This window comes from Parasteatoda tepidariorum, chromosome 3 (genome assembly GCF_982258835.1).
Source record: "Parasteatoda tepidariorum strain Cologne lab strain chromosome 3, Ptep-v5.0, whole genome shotgun sequence".
Lineage (NCBI taxonomy): Eukaryota > Metazoa > Arthropoda > Arachnida > Araneae > Theridiidae > Parasteatoda > Parasteatoda tepidariorum.
In genome coordinates this window covers 116,636,022-116,660,842 of record NC_141757.1, presented here as the reverse complement: position 1 = coordinate 116,660,842, position 24,821 = coordinate 116,636,022, and the positions used below count along the sequence as shown (strand labels likewise).

At 29.1% G+C, this 24,821-nt stretch overlaps 1 protein-coding gene across 1 annotated transcript in view; it reads right to left on the bottom strand.

Moving 5' to 3' along the window:
* The window catches only part of LOC107455677 (cell adhesion molecule 2), a 49,705-nt gene extending 42,311 nt beyond the window's left edge, over window positions 1–7,394 (bottom strand). The window contains exon 1 of the mRNA XM_043047822.2: window positions 7,080–7,394. The gene's annotated coding sequence lies outside the window, so the exon portion shown is untranslated. The remainder of the gene's footprint in view (window positions 1–7,079) is intronic.
* Window positions 7,395–24,821: the final 17,427 nt, after the last annotated feature.

Genomic DNA, 24,821 nt, shown 5'->3' with positions numbered 1-24,821 from the left:
CCTAGATGAAAATATTTTTAATATTAAATGCATCTATTTACTTTATTTGAATTTACGTAGCTTGTCTTTTTAAATATCTCTAAGCTTAAACATATTTACAGTTTATGAGGCAAAAATTTTAAGACTACAAAAAAAGGGACATTAGCAAATAAATATATTTCTGTAGTTTTCATAATTACCCGGAATATTTACCTATTAGTATTAAAATCACAGAGCATTTAGTATTAAAACTTAAATATTTGTTTTCAAGAAAGAAAATTTTTTTACAAGGCACAAGGCTAAATAGGAAAGTAAATTATATATTTTTTAAATTTATTTTTTAAATTTTTTTTAATTATTTCTTTTAGTACTTTTTTTTTTAAATTTACTTTACTAGTAATATAGAGTAATTTTTGTGATGTATTTAGGGGAGCTTGTTAAGCAATATTAGATTTTAAATGTAACTGCAAATATTCAACTCAATCGGTTTTAATGATTTATTACCTAAATTTTCTTTATACATAAAAAAATTTTATAAAAAAACCCCTTTGATTAGTAATTTTTCTCTACATTAAAAATTCTATAGGGCGGAAGTCACTGTTTTGTGTATTCAATTTAACATTGCATTTTGTTCCACTGCCCAAAAACTGTAAGTCTTAAAGGTGTACAAGAATTACGGTGGGAAAAAAATATTAACGCTCGATAATTTGTTTGAAACATATAATTGTTAAACATGTTGGAAAAAATACCATACGGGTCAGTCTACAGGAGACAGGAATCGAACTACAGAGTTAAAATTCCACATGCTGAAAGGACCACATTTGTTTGTGAACATTTTTTTTTAAAGAAACGATATCAATTTGTCATGAAGTTATTGTAATTTTAAGTGCATTTTTACGATTTTTTGTTATACATTTTGCTCTGCTAAAAATCTATGAAAAATTATGAAAGTGTGTAGAAAAGTGAACAAGAAGTTCAATAAAAAGGAGTTGTAATAAAAAGAACTTACTGTTTGATGATTATTTAAAAAGAAAAAACACCATACATATGCATTGCAACTACCATTGCGCAACCTAATGCTCTTTACCTGAACCTTAATATTGAAAAAAACATTAGGCAATGGGAACAAACTATCCTCGTGGAACCCTTTTTGAGGAAAATTAAATCCTAGCTGAGTTACATGGAGAGGGAAAACACGAAACTCCTCATGGCTAATCCTAGCTTATGGAGCATTCTCACTGCTTGCGATTACTATATGAAATCGAAAATAAACGTGATTCGCGTATGCATGAGATGTTTGTTTTGCATTAAGTTTTAAGTTTCTAACGACTCGTACGCTTGGATGTAGTGTGAATAATCCCGTAAACATTTTACCCATCACTAGGGGTTGGTGCTGGTTGCACCAACTACCGATATTCGAAAATGGATCGTCTTAATGGCATGCGTTGTTGTTGTTGTAGTTCATTTACGTCGCACTAGAACTGCACAATGGGCTATTGGCGACGGTTTGGGAAACACCCCTGAGGAGGATCCGAAGACTTGCCATCACAATTTTGATCTTCTGCAGAGGGGATGGCACCCCCGCTTCGGTAGTCCGACGACCTGTACGCGAAATCGAGCACTTTACGGTAGAACAATTTAACGAGGTCCAGTACCGCACACCCTCGGTCCCTACGCAGACTGATCAAAGTGATCACCACGCCGCTGACTGACTGCAGCCAGTAATGCTTGGCTTCGGTGCTGTACTGTGAACCGTGTCTTTGCGATCAGTCGACTGCGATACTTTTGTGTAAGAAACTGAAGATTAGTTCCTTAGTGGACTGACCGTAAAGACACTCAGCAGAACACCGAAATCAAGCATGACTGGCTGCTGTCAGAGAGCGGGTGGGTGACCACTTTGATCAGTCTGCGTATATGAACTGAAGTATCGGTCTTCGTTAAACTATTCTACAGCCAAGTGCTCGACTTCATAAGCAGAACTTTACCAAAGTGGGAGAGCCCTCCTCTCTGCAGAAAATCGAAATTGTGATGGCAGGTCTGAGGATAATCCTCAAGGATGTTACCAGACCGTCACCATTAGCCCATTATGTAGCTGCAGTGGGACATAAATAAAGTACTACTACTAGTAGTAGTTACGAGATTAGCATCATTAACAAGGAAATTCTTTAAATTGAAATATGAAGTTTAACGTCTAGCAGATGAACTATGGAAGAAAAGAAGGAACGAAACAACTTTTTTCAATCGTTCGTTGAACGCTGTCATTATGCTTGATGTTATGGTTATCGGAGGCTAACGATTTGTTTCCTTGATGAATTTAATTTATAATAATTAAATTTTGCTTAACCAAACTATGTCTTCATTTAAATCTGCACTAATAGAAACCACGAAATTCTTCAGCAGTTAGTTCAACTGTAATTCGCGCTTTTAATGAACAATTAGATATATTAGGAAAATAAATTTTAAATAAAAATGAAAAAGAATGATATTTTGTTATTTTAAGAGATTGTGAATATTCACTGATTTATCTGTTATTATTTTTTTCATTATCAGTTGCTATCGTATAAAGATGTGTAAAACATCCTAATATGTTTTTGAGAAAATTATATTTGTCACCGTCAATATCGAATTCATACATGTACAGTGAAACCGCCAGGAAAGACCACCTCTTTGTAGAGACCGCTTCTATTTACGACCTCTTTTGGTCGTAATCAATTTTGGATTGGATCACATTTGGTTGAAATTAATTTTTTCCATTGACTTGTGTTGAGAAAAATCTTTGGGATAGACCATTAAAGCTCCTCCCAATGACCGGGAACACCTAGGCACCAAATGCGGAAAAGGTCAAAGAAGGAACACGAAAAAATATCAAAAATATATCTATACTAGTGGGCTGCGTCCCTTGCTCGCTAACGCTTGCCAACCCCCGAAAATTGCTACGCAATCTCATATGGTTTGCTTCGCAAACCAAGCTCGGTTTGCTCACTACTAACTTAGGTACATTGCAAATGCACAAAATTCTAAGAATTCAAAACAATCATTCAAATCCATATAAAACCTTTTTTTTTTTTAAATTACATCTTTTCAGCAAATACTAAGTCATTAAAATAAATTTGAATTCAAATAAATGACATGTAATTCGTTAAACCTATTGGAAATGAGCTATAGTATAATTCATGATAAAAATCAAAAATCGTCAAATAAATTCGTAATATATAAATTCGTGAAAAAAAGCGCTTTCGACAAAATACTCAAATAGAGATCTATCGAGAAAGACTACTCACTTCTGCCTAGCTTAATAGTATGAGATTGCCGCAGCTGATGCTCTCTGATCATTTCAGTTTCCGTTTTTAAAAGCGCTATATGTCGAGCCACCTCAGCTAGATGTGGCATGTGACATTTTTAGCGGCAATCATTGGTCGATTTTCTAGCGTTGCCATTCGGGGAGTGTAATTAGGCTTTTTTTGTCGCCGTGTAACATAAATAATAAAGTAAACAAAACAAAGCAAACGTTGCCACCGGCGGAAAAGAAATACATTCAAAATTTGGGAGCCACGTAGGAGAATTATATATATTAGATTAACAAAATAAATAGAGAGATTCAAATGTATTGAAAATGTTTGTAAGTGACTCTTATTTATAGAGCTTTCTGATGATCTCTGAAAAAGATTAACAACCTCATGTTATAGTCAGAGAGCACTAAAGACGATGTTATCAATGATTTACTTTTAGAGTTGAAAGTTAAATTAGAAAAAAAATAGTTATTTTTTAAAAAAAATAAGCATCATAAATAAACAAACCTCTTCTCCCCTTTTAGAGCTAATTAATTTTTATGATATAATATTAAATGCAAACTTAAACAAAAAACGTAATTGCTTATTTATTTAAGATAGCTTTATCATTCATAATTGGTAAATTTGTTTGTACACATATTTATATCAGTTGAGATCGTTTTTAAAAACTCTAAATTTTATTCATCCATCCATCTTTTCATGAATCCAACAAAAGTGGCCTTTCCGCAACAAGAAAATGAACACTCACTAAAATTAAAATCATTTGCGAAAAATCATGTATCTTCGATGACAATTTTAAAGTCAGTGGAGGTAACCCCTAAGACGGATGGGCAAACTTTTTTGGTCGAGGGCAAAAAATCAAGAGAAAAAAGTTTGGTAGGCCGAGTAAAAACTTCTAAACTAAAAAAAAAAAAATGTTTTTACAAGTTTTAATTGAAATATTTAATGAGATGAATGAAATTGCGATTTCATTTTTAAAAGTTCCTTATATTGAGGTTCGAAGTGAGATGTGCTTATTTTAAGGAACGAGGCTAAATGCTTGTCTGTTAGTCTCGTTCTGAAATGAATTTTTCAAAGGTTCATAGTAGAAAAAAAAAACTTATTCACATATTTAAAATGAAGCAAGCATAGCACTGATTTTATGGGCATGAGATATTAAATTTTGGTAATGATTTGCAAAACTCATGCTTTGGCATGTTTAGAAACAACAATAGTGTGTAATCGTTCCGTACTCAATAAATAATGTTAGAATTCGCATCGGCAGAAAAATGCGCTGTCTGCCACATGTTAAGCACAATTCACCGATTCCATATGTCTGATCTTCGAGGCTTGTTGGAGCTAATCTGCGGCTTTTCTATAAAGAACTTCTGCTTTCAACATTTTACCAATTGAAGCTGTCTGTGCTAACTATTTTCATCAATTCCACCCATAAAGTTAAAACGTCATCTTGTTAAAAAGAGAAAGAACAAAAATAGCTTTAAACAAAGAAGACAAAATAATGGATGCATCTTGTTTAGATTCACCACAGATCGGCAAGTTAAAATTCTATATGTGGGTCGGATGAAACCTTCCGACGGGCCACAGTTGGCCCGCGGGCCGTAGTTTGCCCATCCCTGCTCTAAGAAGTAAAACGATCAACCTCCATCAACGACCACTGTTTACTGTGACACGGAGAGTGGTTTCACTGTATTTTCTTGATTGTTATCAGATAATATTTGGTTTCTCCAAAATATTCTCATAATAAAGAATTACAATCAATTGAAGGAAATCTAGATTTCATTCGATATATAAAATGTTTGGAATTTTTGCTTGTTGATTATAATCAAGTTGTTGTTATAGATTGCTATTAAATACTTTCGTAACTATACCCATACATTATAACTTTATTAACTCGGCTTAATATATTTTAATTAATTTTGTACGAGTTATAGAAAATTTGCTAAATATCTCATAGTGGTATTTATTTTTTTTATTTTTTTTTTTATTTGTCGTGTTAAATATTTTGCTTGGGATTTCATAATTAACTAATGCTTCTTAATTTTATGTAACTAAGTCTGGGAACATGTGATAAAACTTAAAATTATGTTAAAAACTGGTACATAAAATTTCCCCTTAGAACACTAACTATCACAAAATAACATTCGAATCATTAAATAATGCAATATTTTGGTCAAAAAAATCTGCAAAAGGAAACAGCTTTATTAAATCCATATAAAACGTAGTAGTGTCTGATTTTCTGAAATTATTATTGAAATATGCAGAAAACATTCACGTTGAATTAAAAAATACTTCTTTAATATTCCTTAAAATATTCTAAAAAATTAGGGGCTTTACCCCGTCATGCAAATCCTCAAGATTGCTTAGGCGCTTGACTTAAAATCATTTTACTTGCTTATTTCCTCTCATTTCAATTTGGATAAATATCCGAAAAAATTTAAGTAAAAAAAAGGAAACAAAAGAAAATATTAGTAAATTAAAATTTATTTAGCTTTTGGCACTAACGATTAAAAAAAATCCGTTATCGTTAATTTTATAATAATTTTTTATTTTGTAAAATTTAATTTCTTTTGCATGACGTTTAATAAAGAAATTTTTAAATTTTTTTCGAATTAAAATGTTTTATCGTCTTTTGCATGACGTTTTATTAAGAAATTTTTAAATTTTTTTTTGAATTCAAAAGAAAAAAAAATGGTTAAAACCTTATTTATATGCTATGAATTTTTTAATTAAAGAAGTAATAATGAATAATTATGTTGATCATTAAGTTTATCGTTAGCATCATTATGCCAATCATTTAGAAATATGAACACGTGAGCTAACTAAATTATATAAAATTCATATTTTTAAATATTGGAAGGGCATGCCACTATAGTAAGTCATAAACAAAAAATAAATAATTGATTGCGATATAAACGACACATTTTAATTCGACGCAATTCTGAATTTATTGCTTGAAATATCACGAAATTTAATTGTAGAATGTATAATAATAATGTAATGTTGGACAATATATAATTACTTTTGTTTCAAAAAACTTAACACTTATGAACAAATTTCTTACACTTAAAAACGATTGTTTTATTGCAAAAACAATTTAAAAATCTATTTTCTGCAAATAAAAAGAAAATTGTTTCATAAACGATTCTAATTTAATTTCTACAATAAGAACGCGTGCATTAATTACCATTTCATTTAATTTCCCTTTGCATGACTATCGACTATTACATTTTTAAAGATATAATTATTCATATCATTGCAAAACAAATGAATATAAATTATTTAGAACCATGCAATTCGTTCTGTTTTAAAAATAATTGTTCTTTTTAATAATGAGTTTAAAAACGTTATGAGATTTAATCACATAATTATTTATATCATTGTAAAACAAATAAATATAAACTATTTAGAAACATGCAATTCGCTCTATTTTGAAAAAAAAAATTTCATCATTATTATGAGCTAAAAAACGTTATGAGACTCGTGCAATTTTCGAAATGTATATCAAATTCACACAGTCTTTTTTTTATTATAAACATTTGTATGAGAATTGAATTTTTATTTTTCATTTAACATAACATAGAATCGAATTTTTTATTTAACATTTAGCATATGTTTATTGATATAATTATTTTTATAATTGCAATAAAAGTCTTCGAAACTTACATTTAGTTTTGTTAAAAAAATTCATTTTAAAATTTAAAAAGAAATGTTTATAAGATTTTTAAATACCTTTGAAACATTTCAAATAAACATTGCCAACACTATGTAATACCGTATGTTTGTAAAGGTATTTTCAATTAAAACACTTACCTATATTCGAGTATATTATCTACATCCCCTGAGAAAGTTTATTGATAATGAACCCTTCAATTGTCTAATCCAGATTTCAAACAAATCCAAAATTTATGATCCAAACCACGAACTACGCACAATACGAAAAATTGAATAAATAAATAATCTATACAACTATCGAGTAAATATCGAATGCTCGGCGAGAGTTCGCTCCTAAGTTTCAAAATGCAACTGACAAAAGTTGCGTGGAATATTGCTGAAAGCGCTGTTTGCGAAAGACTCTTCCGGATTGAACTGAAGTGCTGGAGGAGTTTGATCATGCTTAGATGTGATTTCATCGATTGGGACGACGTCGCTTGAGTAGTCTTTCGTGCTAGCGCCACTCACTACCTTTTTGAAATTAAGTTAAAAGGAACTCTTTTTTTGAAAAAAAAATCTAATTTGGCGACATTCCCAACAATGTATCATTGGAAATATTAGGTGCTTTTACAGTAAAAACATGACAGTGCTGTGGAAAATAGAAAAAAAAAATAGTGCACCAAGAAATAGTTCTTAATTAACTATCAATAAACATATTTTATTTACTCCACATGTTTTAATGTATGGAAGGTGATATTATCATAATATTATATATATATATATATATATATATATATATATATATATATATATATATATATATATATATATATATATATATATATATATATATATATATATATATGTATAAAGACACATATAAAGAATAATTTTTATCTCAGGAAAATTATTCTTTATTCAGAAATATCTCATTTATAGCAATAGATGTGTCTTGATAACGACTATCTGCTTTTACCATTCTTGTTTCTCTACAATTTAGTTTTTATTTTATTCATGTTTGTCATGTTAATTTGTGCGTATATATATATATATATATATATATATATATATATATATATATATTGATTGTTGCGAACTATTTATTTAAAGTTATATACATATCATATCATATATCATATATAAATAAGAAATTTATAAAAGAAATCGAAATTATCGTGAAAGATTACTTAGTTAAATCTAGTTAAGTAAAGTATGTTAATAAATGGATTATTGAATTTGCAGTTTATTTAATTAAAATATATGTAATTGCCTCATTGTTTGTTTGACTGTTCATTTAAAATTATATATTTTTTTATGTGAGTTGGGCTTCTTATAAATTAAGAATAAGACTCTAGATACTGCGTTATTCATGCGTTTTAAAGCATTTCTTTTAACATACTATTAAAATGCTGAGAATATTTAGGATTAAACATTATGGACTTCTAAAAAACCTATTTCCCCTAATTGTTACATTGTCAATCTTGATCATGATTGATATAAAGATATCCCTTAATACAGAAATATTATGAAATATTCAAGGTCCATGGTGGCTAATTGGTCTTAGCAGTGAGCTGATATTGTCGTTCCCAGTTATCGTATGATGCCCATACAGCTCTTGAGAAATTAGTACCTGCTTCTGAAGGCAATAAAAGTCATTTGATTACAATACATTGCCTTTAATTATGAAATCGCCAAATCCTTAACAATCATGACCTCTCAATCTTACAAGAGGATCTGGAAGAATTCTCGTGCTTTCATGTTACACAAAAAAGAATTCATCTTAACTTTCATCAAGTTAATATTTGTATTTATGAAAAGGATTAGAATAGGGTACTTGCACTTCAAGTAGAAAATCACGGATGCCAACACATGTGACCTATGACGTCAGCACCAGCTGACCCTTTTTGGTATTTTATTACCGTTGTTGAACAGCCGACCCAATTTTTTGCGTTTACGACTACTAATGTTCAACTCCGTAGCTTGTAATTTTGAACCCAATCCAGAAAACAAGGAAACTCCTGGATTAAGTATTGGGAGAAATTTGCCTTCGTGGAGGACTTTTTGATGGAACTAACCCGCATCTGCGTTACATGGTGAGGAAAATCACAAAAACCTCCCAGGGTTAGCCTGGCGACAAGAGGACTCTAACCCATGATCTGTCTACTACAGGGAATATTTTACGTCAGCACTGTGGTCTGTTCAAAGCGGATGCAGAATTCGTATCTAACAGCCATCCCTGGGATTCGAACCCGGTTAACCTCATTGGAAGGCGAACGCTCTATCCCCTGAGCCATCACGGCTGACCGTTTATTAAAGCAAAATTGTATATTAAAGTTGAGCTAAGTTTCTCCACATAAATTAGAATTTAATTAAAGTGAAGTTAATTAAATACAGCGCCATACTGTACATCGAATTTGTTGAAATATATTTCTTTCTCGTCTGCGTCTTTTACTTAACTTAGATTTATTATTTGTTTATGTATTTTATTGCAACCATGATATATTTTTGTTTTCTACCTGGCAACTTCGATGCATAAATAATTTGTTCGTGTTTTAAATGTCTTCATACCTGTCTTTGTTCTAAGTATGAAATGTATAATTTAAGTATAGAATTATTTGTTAATTAATCTTTTTCAAAGAATATAGAATGTTTATTTAAGAGAATTGATACTTGACAGTCTTTACTTACTCTAGATGGAATGGAAAGAACAGTTGCTAACGTAAAGAAATACCATGTTTTAACAAACAATTGAAAACCATATTACGTCATGTGCAGGTATCTCATTAAGTACCATTTCTGCTATTGGTTCTCTTAAAACAGAATTTTTACAAATGCTGTGTCAATTAAAAAATATTCAACGTAATCTAAGAGTCACTTTTTCAAAACTTATCAATTTTCATATTTTTGACGAAAACTAAAAAGTGCGTCTTCTAAAATATTCTGGAAAAGTTATCACCACTTATGGCCCCATCAGATATTTAATGAGATTTCAGAAATGACACTTTTTTTTCATATTATAAAAACAGACATTTCGAATTCTGTGTTTTAAAAGTAATTATCGCAACACCCAGCTTACCATATACATATACCAGGTTGTCTTAAGCATGACATATCATGCAAATTAGGAAACATTCCACTAATTTTTAAATAGCAAAAAAAATAAAGCAAAATATATCTTTGTCATTTTACTTATTTTTATTTTATACCATAAAAACAATCGTAAATTTTGGCAAAAACTGCAACATCGTGAATTAGAAATTACACGTTTTGTATAATTTTTTCTGCAGTTTTTCAACCAATCACATGGGCCCAATGCGTTTGAAGGAAATGCTTCAGAGACATAAGTTTGACTTTTGAGAAATTTAAGGTTGTCTAGCCATTATTCTTTAAAATTAATATATATATTATTTTAAAGAATAATATCTCTCTCTCTCTCTCTCTCTATATATATATATATATATATATATATATAGAGAGAGAGAGAGAGAGTAAGGGAGTTTATCATTCAAAGCGAAACGCGTTCCAATAATTAGAATTCACATGCGGCTTTTTTTTCCATATTTAGATTAAAATATGCTAGAAATTACATTTTAAGTTTTTCCCTTAACGAAGCGTGAAAACCGGAGAAATCTCTCGACCAATTTTATAAACAAGTTATAAGTTATAATTCCATTTTTTGTATTTGACTTAAGAGATAAAAGATGACTTAAGGTTCTGTATGATGCTACACGGCTAAGTATTACTAAGTGGTGTTTAAGTATTTTAATGTAGTGCTGTTTAATATTACTTCTTAAACTTTATTATTAGAAATTATTGTTCAATATGAACATATATATGGTTCAATGTAATATTTCTCTTAAAGTTTCAGCAAGTTCGCACCATATTATGGTTCAAGGTACCGATATTACGGATTAACTTTTTCTGAAACTATATTAGAAAGATTAAATACATAAGGCAAAAAACAATAAACAAAAATGAGTTTCTCATTGTATAGCTGTAGTTTCACTTTAAATATTGCTTAACAATTTGATTTTTTTTATTTATTGAAGCATTTTATCACCTTATTCATTTTGGTTCGATTAAAGCAAAGAGTAAAATGAAATCGATTTAATATTTAAGGAAGAGATCTTAATAACATTTTGTTTTAATATGCTTGAGCAAATAAAATGAAAATTGAGTTAAACTCACAATTGATTAAAGCTATTTTCGCGTAATGATAATCACACAGATAATAATTTTTCCTTTTTTTTTTTCAAACGTAACTCTTCCCTGGTTCAGTTTATTGGTTTTTAACAGCATTATGATGGCAAAGACATTACTACGCTAACATCATGAGATTAATTTTAATGATTTAAAATTATTATATATATTGATCTCAAAAAAAGAACATTAGTAATATGAGTTTTGTCATTAAGCTGATTTGAAGACTTAAAAATGGAAGGTTGTCACATTAATATAATAGTTGATTCATATAATTGTTTAATGTGTGTTGAATTTTCGAAATGAAACAGCCTTGTGGTCTAAGATGACCATTAAGTTGAGTTTTATATGAGAAGTGATTTCATTCCTTAAGCTTTTAATTTCACTTTTAAGTATTTAAAATAAGTGTTTTAGAAAACTCAAGCTATAAAATTAAATAAATAAAATAAAATAAGAATTAATGATTAAACAAATAGAGGCCATTTTTACTGCGCTTATAAAACAGGTATACATAAAATATAATTAATATAATAATTAATCATATTTCCAATTTATCCTATTCTTATTTCTTATGAATTTTCATTATAATAAAAAGTTAAAATGGAAATTGTAGACCGTGATGGCTCAGAAGATAGAGTGCTCGCCTTTCAATGAGGTGACGCGGGTACGAATCTCAGCGATGACTGGATGGTACGAATTCTGCTCCTGGCTCGCATCGACCACTGTGCTGACGCAAAGTATCATCGCTGCTAGAAGGATCATGGATTAGAATCCCCTTGCAGTTGGGAAAACCATGACAGATTTTCGTGATTTTGCTATCTATGTAACGCAAATGCGGGTTTGTTTCAGCAAAAAAAAATTATGAAAGCTAGTTTGTCTTGATGCTTGATCCAAAAATTCCCTTTTCCTCTGGGTTGGGTTTAAAATTACAAGACTGCGAAGTTAAACATTGATCGTCGGAAACTCCAAAAATGGATCAGCTGTTCAACGCTATTTTTATTAAATGTAATAAAAATTATAATCTTTATAACATTTTTTATTACAACTAAGTTTGTTATTAACTCTTTGACTCAGGAGGGACGCTGGTGTCCCTTTTATTTATTTTTTATCATGCTCTAATTTCAAACTCAAATATATGTGTTATGTATTTTTTAATTATAAAAAAAGAGTCTTGTTATTACTAAAATAATCTGCTCGATTATCGAAATTATATTTTTACTAAAATTTGAAATCTAAAACAGTAGTTTTAGATTTTATAAAACAGAAAATTTTGTTTTCATTCATGTGCAAAAATTTATCAGTAATTAATTTCGCAAATTAATGAATTTTCAAGGATGAATTACTGTTTTTCGTATATCTAAAAAGCTGCAAAAAAGTGCAGATTTGAAAAAAGAAATTATTGTCCGGAAGTGAGTCTTGTTTGGAAGATTTCACCTTTCACACAAAAAAAGACAAGGGTGTTCCATGCTGTATTTCCTAAAAGTAAATTATTAAAACTCTAAAATAATTTTTTTCCTTCATTTTAGCTTAAATTAATACAAAGTATCTAAAATAGTATGAAAAATATGTTTAATAAAAGTTCTGTGACAAATGGTTAAACAAGTCAGAATTTTTTAACTTTTACCGCACATGCAACATGACAGCCTTTTTGACAATTCGGTGACAAAATTCTCAGATTTTGTTTTTGCCAAACAAAATATCACATTATTCAATAAGTATCAAAATCATTTGATAAATAACTCAACATTAAGAAAATATTTTTAACATTGCTCAATTCATTTTAATGCAATTTTCTCTTAAACAAAAAGAGACACATGCAAATTGAATAATGCATTTTATTGGACTCGTATTAGGATTATCTAAGAAATACTAATTTCAAAAAGAACCCGATTCTATAAAAAAGATACATAAAATTAGCTATCAGGTTCAACAAAATGTTTTTTTCATAATTAATTCAGGAACAAATTCCTTTCAATTACTTCTAAATTAAGAATATAATTAGTTATTTTTACGCTTTCGCGATTTTATTTTCCTTTTTTACTAACTCACTATCTCGTTTCAGCTCCTTAAAATTCCTCTTTTGACAAATTCACATTCTCTCCATACAAAACGCAATTTGTGTGCATTGCACTATAGATAAAAAAAATGTAATAACGTCCGTAAGAATGTTTATTTTTTGAAAGAATTATAATCTTTTATTTATTTACTTTTTTGCAACTTAAAAAGAAATAGTGATACTTTTACATTTTATTTATAAGTTAAGTTTATGGCACCTTTTTTTAGAAAATGCATTGTTAAAATTCCATTTTAAAAAAGAAAAAATCTGCTGAATAACTCTATTTTTGCTAATATTGCGATCAAAAAGGAATTTATGCAAAAAAAAACTAATTCATAGCTTATGCAGTTTCCAAGAAAGAAAACTATTTTAATTAAGAATTCCCATTAAGAGAAAAATTTTACTTACGGGTTTCATATTAATTTATAATAGAATATCAAGCAGTTTCTTTTTCTAAATTTTTCTACTAATTAAGCATATCAATTCATTAAACAGTTTTCATTAGAAACCTACGGTTAATATTCTTAGTGCTTCTATTTTGTTGAAGCATTTTAGTTTTAGTTATTTAGAACAATGCAGATAAACTTTTTTATTTTAATATATTTATGAGATTTTAAATTATATTTAAAAGCTTTTGTTTTCATAGATAGATATTTATTTCAATTTCCGAGTTTTTTAAGTAACATTGTCGAATATAATGCAAATCATTGTTCACATCATTCATTCTTGCATTTCCAGTATAAATTTAGTAGTTTTTTCTATTAGTTAAATATAATTAAAAATAAATTTACGGTATATATATATATATATATATATATATATATATATATATATATATATATATATATATATATATATATATATATATATATATATATAACGTCGTTGCCGAGTGGAAGGATTAAAACAGGTCTTAGGTCGGGAAGGAGGGTACAAAATTTATTTATTAATTATTAGACAAGAGCAGTCATGAGAGTGAGTGAAAGAGCACATGAAAAGTTGCTCTCCTTGGTTATATGTTAGGGAAAATCTTGCAAAGTAAAATCCGTAAAATGTCTTAATTTAGGGAAAGAGGGAAATCTTAGTAGTTGCTATTGGTTTATGAAATAGATCGAATGTTTCCCACACAGAGCAAAGGGAAATATGTCCTGCTTTTAATTAAATGCATACTTGAGCCAAAAATAGATTTAAGAACAGGATGTGGCTTTTAAAAGTGTGAGAAAGTATTTCGATTAGAATAATTAATTAGGATAGCATAAAAAGATCAATTGAAGCTTTTTATGTTACATATATATATCTATCTATATATATATATATATATATATATATATATATATATACATACATATATATATATATATATATATATATATATATATATATATATATATATATATATATATATATATATATACATATATACATATATATATATATATATATATATATATATATATATATATATATATATATATATATATATATATATATATATATATATATATATATATATATATATATATATATATATATATATATATATATATATATATATATATATTCACTGTCGATATTAGACCATTCTACGACGAACCGATCAAGCGGTATGGGCAAAAAAAACACTATGTTAAGGGAATTTTCTGATTGCTTAAGCATTAGTCATCATCTTAAGTTAAATTGTAGATTATTCAATTTTTCATATATTTTAAAGATAACATCAATTATATTTGCTCGCTTATAGCTCTACTTGATTTTTTATTCGCTATGTCAGATAAATACAATATAAGGCTCCTCTGATTCTGGGGATCTAATACAATGAACAACGTTAATATGGTAGCATTCATGGAATGAGTCAGCAATTTAATATTTCTTAAGTTATCTGATACCACATGTTTATTTTGTTTATAGTAATTATTTTGAAATGTACGGCTATAAAAGTAAATAATTTAACGCCTTCCTTCTCACTTCCGTGAAAATGACGGGGTGAGGTTTCGCCCTCTATTTCTCGCTCCCGTGATATTTCCGGACTGGAGTGCTCAGAGTAACGCACCAATAAGAATAAAACTAATTCATTTCTTTTGCCCGGAAAATATTGTTTTTCTCATTGCACACACCAGATGGCCGTATCAGGATATTTTTAAGGTAATTGTAGGTAGTTAGTTTATTTTAAACTAGATCTGAGCACTAATCAAATACGTGTCATCAATCAGGGATAAAAAATAGGCACTTTTATGACCGTTTTCTTGAAAATTAACCGATTGTTAAGGGGTTTTAAAATCAATGGTAATTGAAATGAAACAAAAATTAGTTTTGTATTCAAATTCAAATTTAAGGAAAAAGTGGTATTATTTTGCTTAGGATAAAATTAAAAAATCACAATACTATGTATTGACGCTAACGATTCCCATTTTATGTAATAGTTGCATATTGAAATATAAGAATATGCAATGTGCTAAAAGGCAAAATTGATAAAGTAACGATGCTTATATGTTTAGAGGAACCGTAAAAAAATATTGACAAAAATGGTGCCTCATTTATGTTAATAATATGTATTAATTGAAATAAACAAATAGCCTGTATACTAAAAAGCAAAGTTAATGATAAAATTCTGGTTGGATAGTATTGTGGCGTAACTACCATTATTATTATCAAATATTAATTCACTAGTATGTAAGACACTCTAATTCCATTTTATCTTAGGGTACCTTTTTGATCAATGACATTTTCGTAACTTCCTTTCCCCGCAAATTAAAAGATCTTCATGATACATATTTTTGCTATTTAGAGTTCAAGATTTGACTTACTACGGTAAAATTGCGAATAGTGTGTTTATTAAAACTTAGCAGAGCAACCGTCTTAAACGGAGCTAAAAATATAGGCGTACTGGTTCATATAAGCCTACACAAATAAAATTACTTGAACTAATCCAGCGATTCTCAACCTGTGGGGCGCGCCCCCCCTGGGGGGGCGCGAGCACACTGGAGGGGTGGCGCGAGAATATTCAAGAGAAAATATTATTTAAAAAAATTGATTAACTGGATGAAAGGAAAGCGCACATACTAATAGAAAACAAAATATATTTCGACATATTTAATAACTTATTAAAGTGAAACAACTTATTAAATCAAAACTTAAGGTGCTTTGAGGATTTTTCCTAATTTTCTGATTAAGTCTGTGTGGCTGAATTTTTTTCTGTAACATCTTACATCTATCTCTAATATATACCACGTATACTTTTAATTGTAAAATAAAATTTCATTTATTTTGTAGTACAATTTCAAAATTGTAGCTTCTGCGCCTAAGGTTTCCCACAGGTTCCAAAGGTGAGCCATATATTGAAATCACTTTTTCACTTACTCAAATTATCTTTAGCAAAAACACTCGGACTGGCAAACGTCTTTTAAAAAAGCACTTTAAGTGTCTTGCTGGTAGGAACAAGTTTCCCGACTTTAAAAAATATATTTGTTTTTAGAGTGCATAATTTGTTTATTGATTTTACATTGATAGTCCTTGTGTGAAGTCACTAGCGACTCTTTTCAGTTAACTCATTAGAATTAATTAAGAATTACCAAGTTAATTTTTTCAAAAGGATTAACTAACAAGTAAGAGTTAAATAACCATACTAGAGTTAACTTACCTAACCCATAACTAGTATAAAAATACCCAAATTTACAAGAAAATACCAGAATCGACCACGAAAACACTCATAACTACCACAAAATTAAAAAAAATACCTGAAAAATAACTTTAAAATGCAAACAAAACAAAAAACCTGAAACAAAATATCGCAAACTCTACTAAAGTGCAAAGAAAGTCAAAATATTATAAAAATTTAAAAAATACCAAAGTTTCACATTTGCTTGAAATAAATTAAATCAATTGGCATTCAATTCAATCATTCCTTTTTGAGAAATAATATGCTACGTAATGATTTATAATTAACACTTTTATAGATTTCACGTTTGTTTCCGAAGGTGGCCCACGGGTCCCCAAGGTGGCACCGGTGTCGGGCCACCTTGGGAACATGCATATGGTCTCTCTCACCATTTGCACGACTTAAAACTATTAATCTGATAGATTAATTCAAAATAAAGTAATGTGGCTAAAGAAAAAGAAATAAATTTTCAGAAAACATATCATAACTCAAAGTTCTAAGAATTTAAACACGCATAAATTACAATATCTTCTCACCCGGAAATTAGAATGACAACTGCAAAAATTAATTCACTTCATACAATGGAGGCCATTCAAGGAAATATTTTCCAATTAAGCCTCGTGCACCTCAGATACAAGATTTACAACGCAGCAGGGACATCTTATGATTCAAAATAAATTTAATTTTACTTTGGGGGTGGGCTACGTTGGGAGCACTGGCCACCTTTGACTTACTCACCTTACTTAATCAAAACATAATAAATCTTCAAAAAAAAAATTTTTTTAGTGACTTCCTTGGGCCTGTCTTGCAGAACAAAAGTTTTTGAGGTGAGGTTTAATATTAGAAATAGACACTCTCAGTTCTGTTTCTATATTTAGCCGTGATCTATATTTTTTCTTCAAAGAAGCCACAGCAGAAAATCCAGTTTCACAAAAGTAGGATATTGAAAATGGTAATAGAATGCAAAATGACCTTGTTTTCAGTGCAGAAAAATCATCCTCCTGCCCAAATTCAAATAGTTATTTATTACTAAATTGTATTTTGGTTTCGCCACTTGTCGTGAAGTCTATGAATTTTCCTTCCCCATCAATTGAGAGTCCTTCGGGAGTCTTATGAAATGGATTCCTAACCCACTCGTAACTTGCTATCAGTTTGTCGTCAATACTTTTTAAAATTCTTTGCCAGCATGGCTAAATGATTTTCAATGGTAACAAAAATGTTACACGTATTACATGTTCTTCTTCAGCCTTTTAAGTTTTAGTACAATTATCCACATTTGCAAACATTGTTAAGTTTTTTTGCTTTAAATTTCTGTCCCACAATTCCAATTTTCCACAAAAAGCATTAACTTTATCACTCGTATCCAACATATGTGTATTTGCTCCTTGGAGTTGAAGATTCAAGTTATTTAATTTCTCGAATATGACGACCAAGTAGCTCAATTTCATCACAAATAAACAATAGTGAAAATTCTCGGTTTCCGGTCTGTTATCGTATTTTAAGAAAATGGCGATTTCTTCTCTTAATTCATAAACACGTTGCGGGAATTTCTCACGTGATAAGCATCTTGCCTCGCATTTAAATAGTAACTCTGAATGTACTGAACCCATGTCGTTACAAAGAGCGGTAAAGATTCTTGTTCTCAGGTTTCTCATTTTTATATAATTTACAACATTAACAACAGTAGTTAACTCAATATTCAAACCAGGACTCATTTCCTTCGAAGCCAAAGCTTCTCTGTGGATCATGCAATGTGTCCAGACGCATTGTGGCGATTTTTGTTTTACAAGTGCTTGTATACTTTTGAACCTTCCTGATATTGAACGAGCACCATCGGTGCATATTCCGATGCAATTTTTACATTCTATGTTTGCCTCATTCATAACATCATTTAAAATAGCAAATAATGCTAGCTCTGTTGCTTTGAGTTCTATTGATTTGCAAAAAAGCAGTTCTACTACTGATATAATATCACAAAATCAAACATAGGCAATTAAATGAGCATCTTCATTAATATATGTTGCTTCATCAAACTGTATTGAAAACATTTTGTCACGCAACATCGAGAAAAGCTGACACTACATTTTCAGCTGTATCAACAATTCGACAAGCAACAGTATCATTTGAAAGAGGTATGGACTGTAATTGTTTTGAAAAATTAACTCCAGACATAGTTTCTACAATCTCAATTGCTACAGGTTTTTACTTTGCTTTTGTTTTGGCAGCTAGTTAAAAATAATTTAAAGACAGAATTCAAAATACTCAATATACATTATTGTTGTATACATTTTACTGTAAGTGGGGGGCGCGATGAAAATTATGATTAAAAACTGGGCCGCGAATACTGAAAGGTTGAGAAACGCTGAACTAATCCTTTGTGATTTGGAGTAGTAAGAAGATGATAGTGCACTACAGTGAATTTTAATGAAATGAATATAATGGTGCACGTTGCAAATAAAAAAAAAAAAAAAAAACGTCCCTAGATTTTATTAATTTATTTATATGTGATATTAAAATTGGCAATTAATCACAAAGACTGACCAATAGCATTTTTAATCAAAGAATGAAACTAATTTACAAATTCAGAAAAAGATAAAATAAGTAAGTAGCATTTAAAATAATTAATCAAAATAGAAAAGTGTTTAAAGTAGCTAAATCCAAATTTGTTTTATTTTAATTTATAAAGTCAGAAAAATAATTCTAGCAGAAAAAGACAAAATTTTAAGGTATGTGTTTCTTTGCATTTGCATTTCAATTTTTCTAATTACTTTTTCTCATTTGATTTTCCATTATGGGGCCTCGGGGTACTGTCAGTTTTTGGTTTCACCGATGACAGCAGAAAGGCTCCTGTGTGTTGACAGTGATAAAGTTCTGTCCTGCTAACACACATACCTTAAAATTTTGTCGTTTTCTGCTAGAATTATTTGTCTAGCATTTTGATTTAGAGATCACTGGATTACTTTTCTATTATTTAAAGTAAACTTATTATAACGAGACACCTTTTGTGGCCAGTTTGATCACCTTTCAAAATGATCTTGTGCAACATATAATTGTTAATATAACAAGCAGAATGCACATCACAACTGTTTTTAAATATTCTAATTCATCAACGACTCCTCCAACCCAAGCACTACAATTAGTTTTAAACAATTTATTAACCGAATTTTTTCCACCTTCTAGCTGTTGCACCGTAGAGGAACATTTTGAGCTCAGTTTAAACTTTATCCAGGAGATGTACGTGATATTTTCCATTGTTATGCACTGTATTTTAGTAAAAATTTAAAATCTGTCCGGCAGCCCTTAAATCTCTCAAACCACCTTATGTATGAGTTCGGCACCTATCAGCATAGTAGACAACAGAAGTATTAAAATTATTTCCATCTCTGCCGTGAGTTAAGATGGAAAATTCACCCCAATGTCACATCCCGCGCTGTACTACTTCCTCACTCACCTCTCTAGTCATAAATTGAGTATCGTATAGTATATATTTGTAATATTACTGGGAAAAGTTGAGCTCCATAAGTGTTATGACAGTAAGCGGCACCATGACAAGGCTCATGTTTAAAAAATTTTCAGCCATTTTAGAACGGATCAAAAATAAATCTAAGTTATTACTTTGTGACTAAGATTTTATTTCTGTAAAAACGCAGCCTAATTCTAAGTAAAAACGTAACGTATTACTAACTATTAAATTAAAATTAATACTTAAGACAACCCAACAAACTTATTTTTAAATAAATACTTAACTAATATTTTTATACTATTGATATTATTACTTTTATATTATTAATAAAGTCAACTTAAAAGTAATAATTACTATAGAGATGCCAAAAGGGAAAGAAATACACGAATTTATCGCATAAGGGAAATATATATATATATATATATATATATATATATATATATATATATATATATATATATTATTAAGTATACTGAAAGAATATATCAACATTTGCACTTTTTTTTTAACTTCAGTTTTTATTTATAGGTACTTTATTTTTAAAGAACCAACAACGCATAAAAAAATATTTCAACCGAAAATACTGGAACTTTTTATATAAAAAAAAAAAAACATCGACAACATTTTTTATGAAAATATTTTTTTCATCTAGAATGTAAAACTCTGGAAACAATATTTTAAAACGGCAGCTCTTCTGTACGAGTGAAAAAGGGAGTAAATAAATTTTACAAACTCATATTTTCATACTTGGTGTATATATTATTTTATTTCCAATAAAAGTAGAGGAGGAAGAAATGAAGACTAGAGCATTTTGTAAACACATTTTTTTTCTTCTTAAAAATAAACAAATTTGTTGATATAAACGTCGTGTGAAATAGCTGTTCATTTTATTTTTATTTTACCATGTCTTAATAAAACGTCTTGAATCTCAACAAAGATGTTGTTTTAATCTTTTTATAGACTTTATTTTGAATGTGACGAAATCTCGTTTATCTACAATGGCAGCAAGCATTTTTCTTTTCATAGTTTAAAATATATATATATATATATATATATATATATATATATTTGCTGAAATATTTTCACGTGTTTACTTAAATAACATCCTTCTACGAAAATAGAAATTTAAATCATTTTCAATGTCTTTTGAATTAAAAAACAGAATATATTTGAAGTACTATTAGGATAACTTAAAGCAGTGATTCTAGAACCTACAAAATACTAGTGATTTGAGGGACCTAATAAATTTCTTTACCTAAAGCAGCGATTCTCTACATTTGAATCTCGAAATACTTTACGTGAATCCAACAAATTAAGCATAACTGATATTTCTTGGAATATTCAAGGAAATGGAAGTCAAAATGGTGGTAAATGTGATATGAAAATGTAATGCTATTATGCCATAAGAAAACAATGCAAAAGAAGGATTTTAATAACTTTCATTATCCAAGGAATTAGAGCAAACTAATAGTCGAGAAAAATTAAAATAAAAAGTTTATTTGGTAGTTTATTTGAATATTTCGTCACACCTGGTAGCCATGCAACGATATAATCCCATAAAAGAGAATGGATGAGTTGCATCCACAAAGAGTTCCAAGAAATACGAAGAACTCTTTTCAACTAAAATGATTTGCATATGCACTCTCTTTTACCTTCAAACAATGATTCTCCCCAATTGATTTTAAAAAATTATGTCAGTATACTTACATTCTTCCACATTTTACGAATCATATTAATTTTTGAACAACATTGTCCTTAGGTTTCGAAAGACCTAAGGTAGCTTAGTTAATGGTTGTCAATTTGTGATCCTCAGAATATTTGTGACTCGAGGTGCGTTTTCATGTGGTCCGAGAAAAATCGTTTTTTAGTTATTAGAATAATAGTAAACATTGCATTTGTCTGGGATAACTTATTTAAATAAGTATGGTACTTTCAACTTAAAAAGGTTGGCACTTTTTATATGCATTGTAAATGCCTGAAAATATGATTTGCAAACAATTAAATTTAAATATTTTTTATTCAAAATATTTCAACGAAGTAAGAGAACTTTGCATGTTTCCTTTTGAGTACATTTTCAGAAACTGAGATGAGCTCTTTTGTACCTTGGAAGAAGGACAAAAGCAATGTTTCATTTTCATATTTTATTTTATTACTGTACTTTAATCTCTTTAATAAAAGCAGATCAAAGTACTATAATTTTTATGACCATATTTTATTAGTACGTAATAGACATATGCCTATGCATATTTTTCTTCATTTTAGTTTATGTTCTTCACCATCCATTTGAAAATACATTTAAGGTTCTATAGGTCGGAAATGGTTGAGAATTACTTAACTAAGGAATTCATTTTACAAAGCAAACAAATTAGTTTATTTTTAAATGTTAAAATTGCTACTTATGAGCTATGAGACAAATGAATTAATTAAGTTTCTATTCCATAATGCGTTTTATGTGAATTAAATAATATATTAGCTTTTAGTTTATATATAATATAAATTTATACAATTTAAGTACAATACAAAATTAACCATATAAATTCGGTGTAAATATTTAAAAATATCGAGATTCTGAAAAGCATTGCGTTACGCACATATTATACTCAATTTAAAAGGGATTATTGGTGAAAAAACATTTGAAAATGGAATTTGGCAAAATAAACATTCAATGTCGTCCTTTTTTCAACAAAGAAATCGCATCATTTATTTCATTCATTAGATTACAGCATAAAAGTGTAAAATTTAATTACATATTTTTATGTTCTAAAAATAAAGTAAAGCATTTTATTAGAGATAAAACTCGTGTGATTACCCCAAGAGTCATACGATTTTTTTTATTAAGAAATTATATGGATAATTAATACTTTGCATTTTTACGAATTTTCAAGAATGTGAATTAAATTATTTTTGTCGATATAAAAGCTGAAAATACGTGTCTCGAGCTTATGAAAAAGTAAACAATGCATAAAACATATAACTCTACCTTTCTAAGAGCTCTCGGGGAAATTTTAAACAATATATACTTATGTGGGTATATAGAACGTTATAGCAGCATTACATTCACTGTTTACATAAAACTGCTGTGTTGAAAGAATCACACGCGTTTAATTGATCAAATTAGGCATACATTAAATTTTACTGTTACACTTCTGTTGAAACAAGCAGTAATCAAATTGTCTCTATTTAAAATTGAATATTCTTAAGATAACGTAATTAAATCATTACCAAAGATCTAAGCAGGAAATTTTCACCCTAAGACTACGCGATCTTTTAATATGTTTCTATCTATCAAAAACTGATGTAGGTAATTATAAATGAGCTTATCTCAAAAGACAATTTCTAATAAATTTAAAAAGAAATCCATTTAACAACTCTTACCACTTTATCCGTTTTCGAGTAAAATATAAGCAATATTTTCACATGCATAATACCAGAAGATAGACTTGTTCGATTACGCGTTGCAAATAGCATAAAATCAAACGCGGTGCTAATTGCATAGAGGGATTCATAAACATTTAATTGCATTAAATTAAACGCAACTCTATCCGATTAATCCACTTCCAGAAACAGTATAAATGGTTAAATAACATGACATTTTAGAATCCGCCCATTTTTAATTGTGCCAAATTGGATGTATGGTTAATTTTATTCCTATGATCTTACATAAACTGGCAGTGATCAAATTATCTTTATTCGACTCAGAGCAAAGATTATATTCTATGATCATTAATAAAAGTCCACTTAAAGAAATTTCGTTTCCGAGAACATAGATCTAGCATTCTTTGATTTTTTTAGAGGGGCCAATATGAATCTCTTATAATTTGAGAACACATTTGATATATGTAGAAATGAGCTAATCGCAAGGAAGGATTCACATGAATTTTAAAACCATCCCGTTTAAAATACCCCCATAATCTTCTCCCAAATATAACATTGAAAATACTTTCTAATGTTTCAACAAAGAGAAGTTGTCGTATTAAATGCACTGCAAATTACATAAAATAAAACGCATTGCTTATTGCATTGACAAATTATCACGATTTCATTGAATTAAAGTAAACATAACTCTACTCATTTAAGTCACTTCCAGACCCAATATAAATAAACGAAAAACATAACATAATGAATTCAGAAATTCACTGCTATTTTATTGCACTAAATAAGACGAGCTAAAAACGACGAACTGAAAGTTTATCATTTCTTTTATCAATGTAAAATATGCAGCAATGTAAAATAAGCATGCAGCAGTTGGAGAATTGCTATAGCATTTCAATAGCATTTACCATACTTTGTCTCAGAAGCTGATTCCCAGGGAAACATAATAACATAATAAATACCATGTTAATAAGAGTCCATTTAGCTTGATTGGAGTTTACATTTTTCAGCGTCCACGAAAAAACCATTCATTTCATCATAATGTCTGCTGCTGTTTAAGATTTTGAGAAATAAATTTATTACCGGCTGTAAAAGAAAAGTTTTAGTAAAGTTAACAATTTCAGACTCGCGATGAATAAAAAATAAGACTTCCGA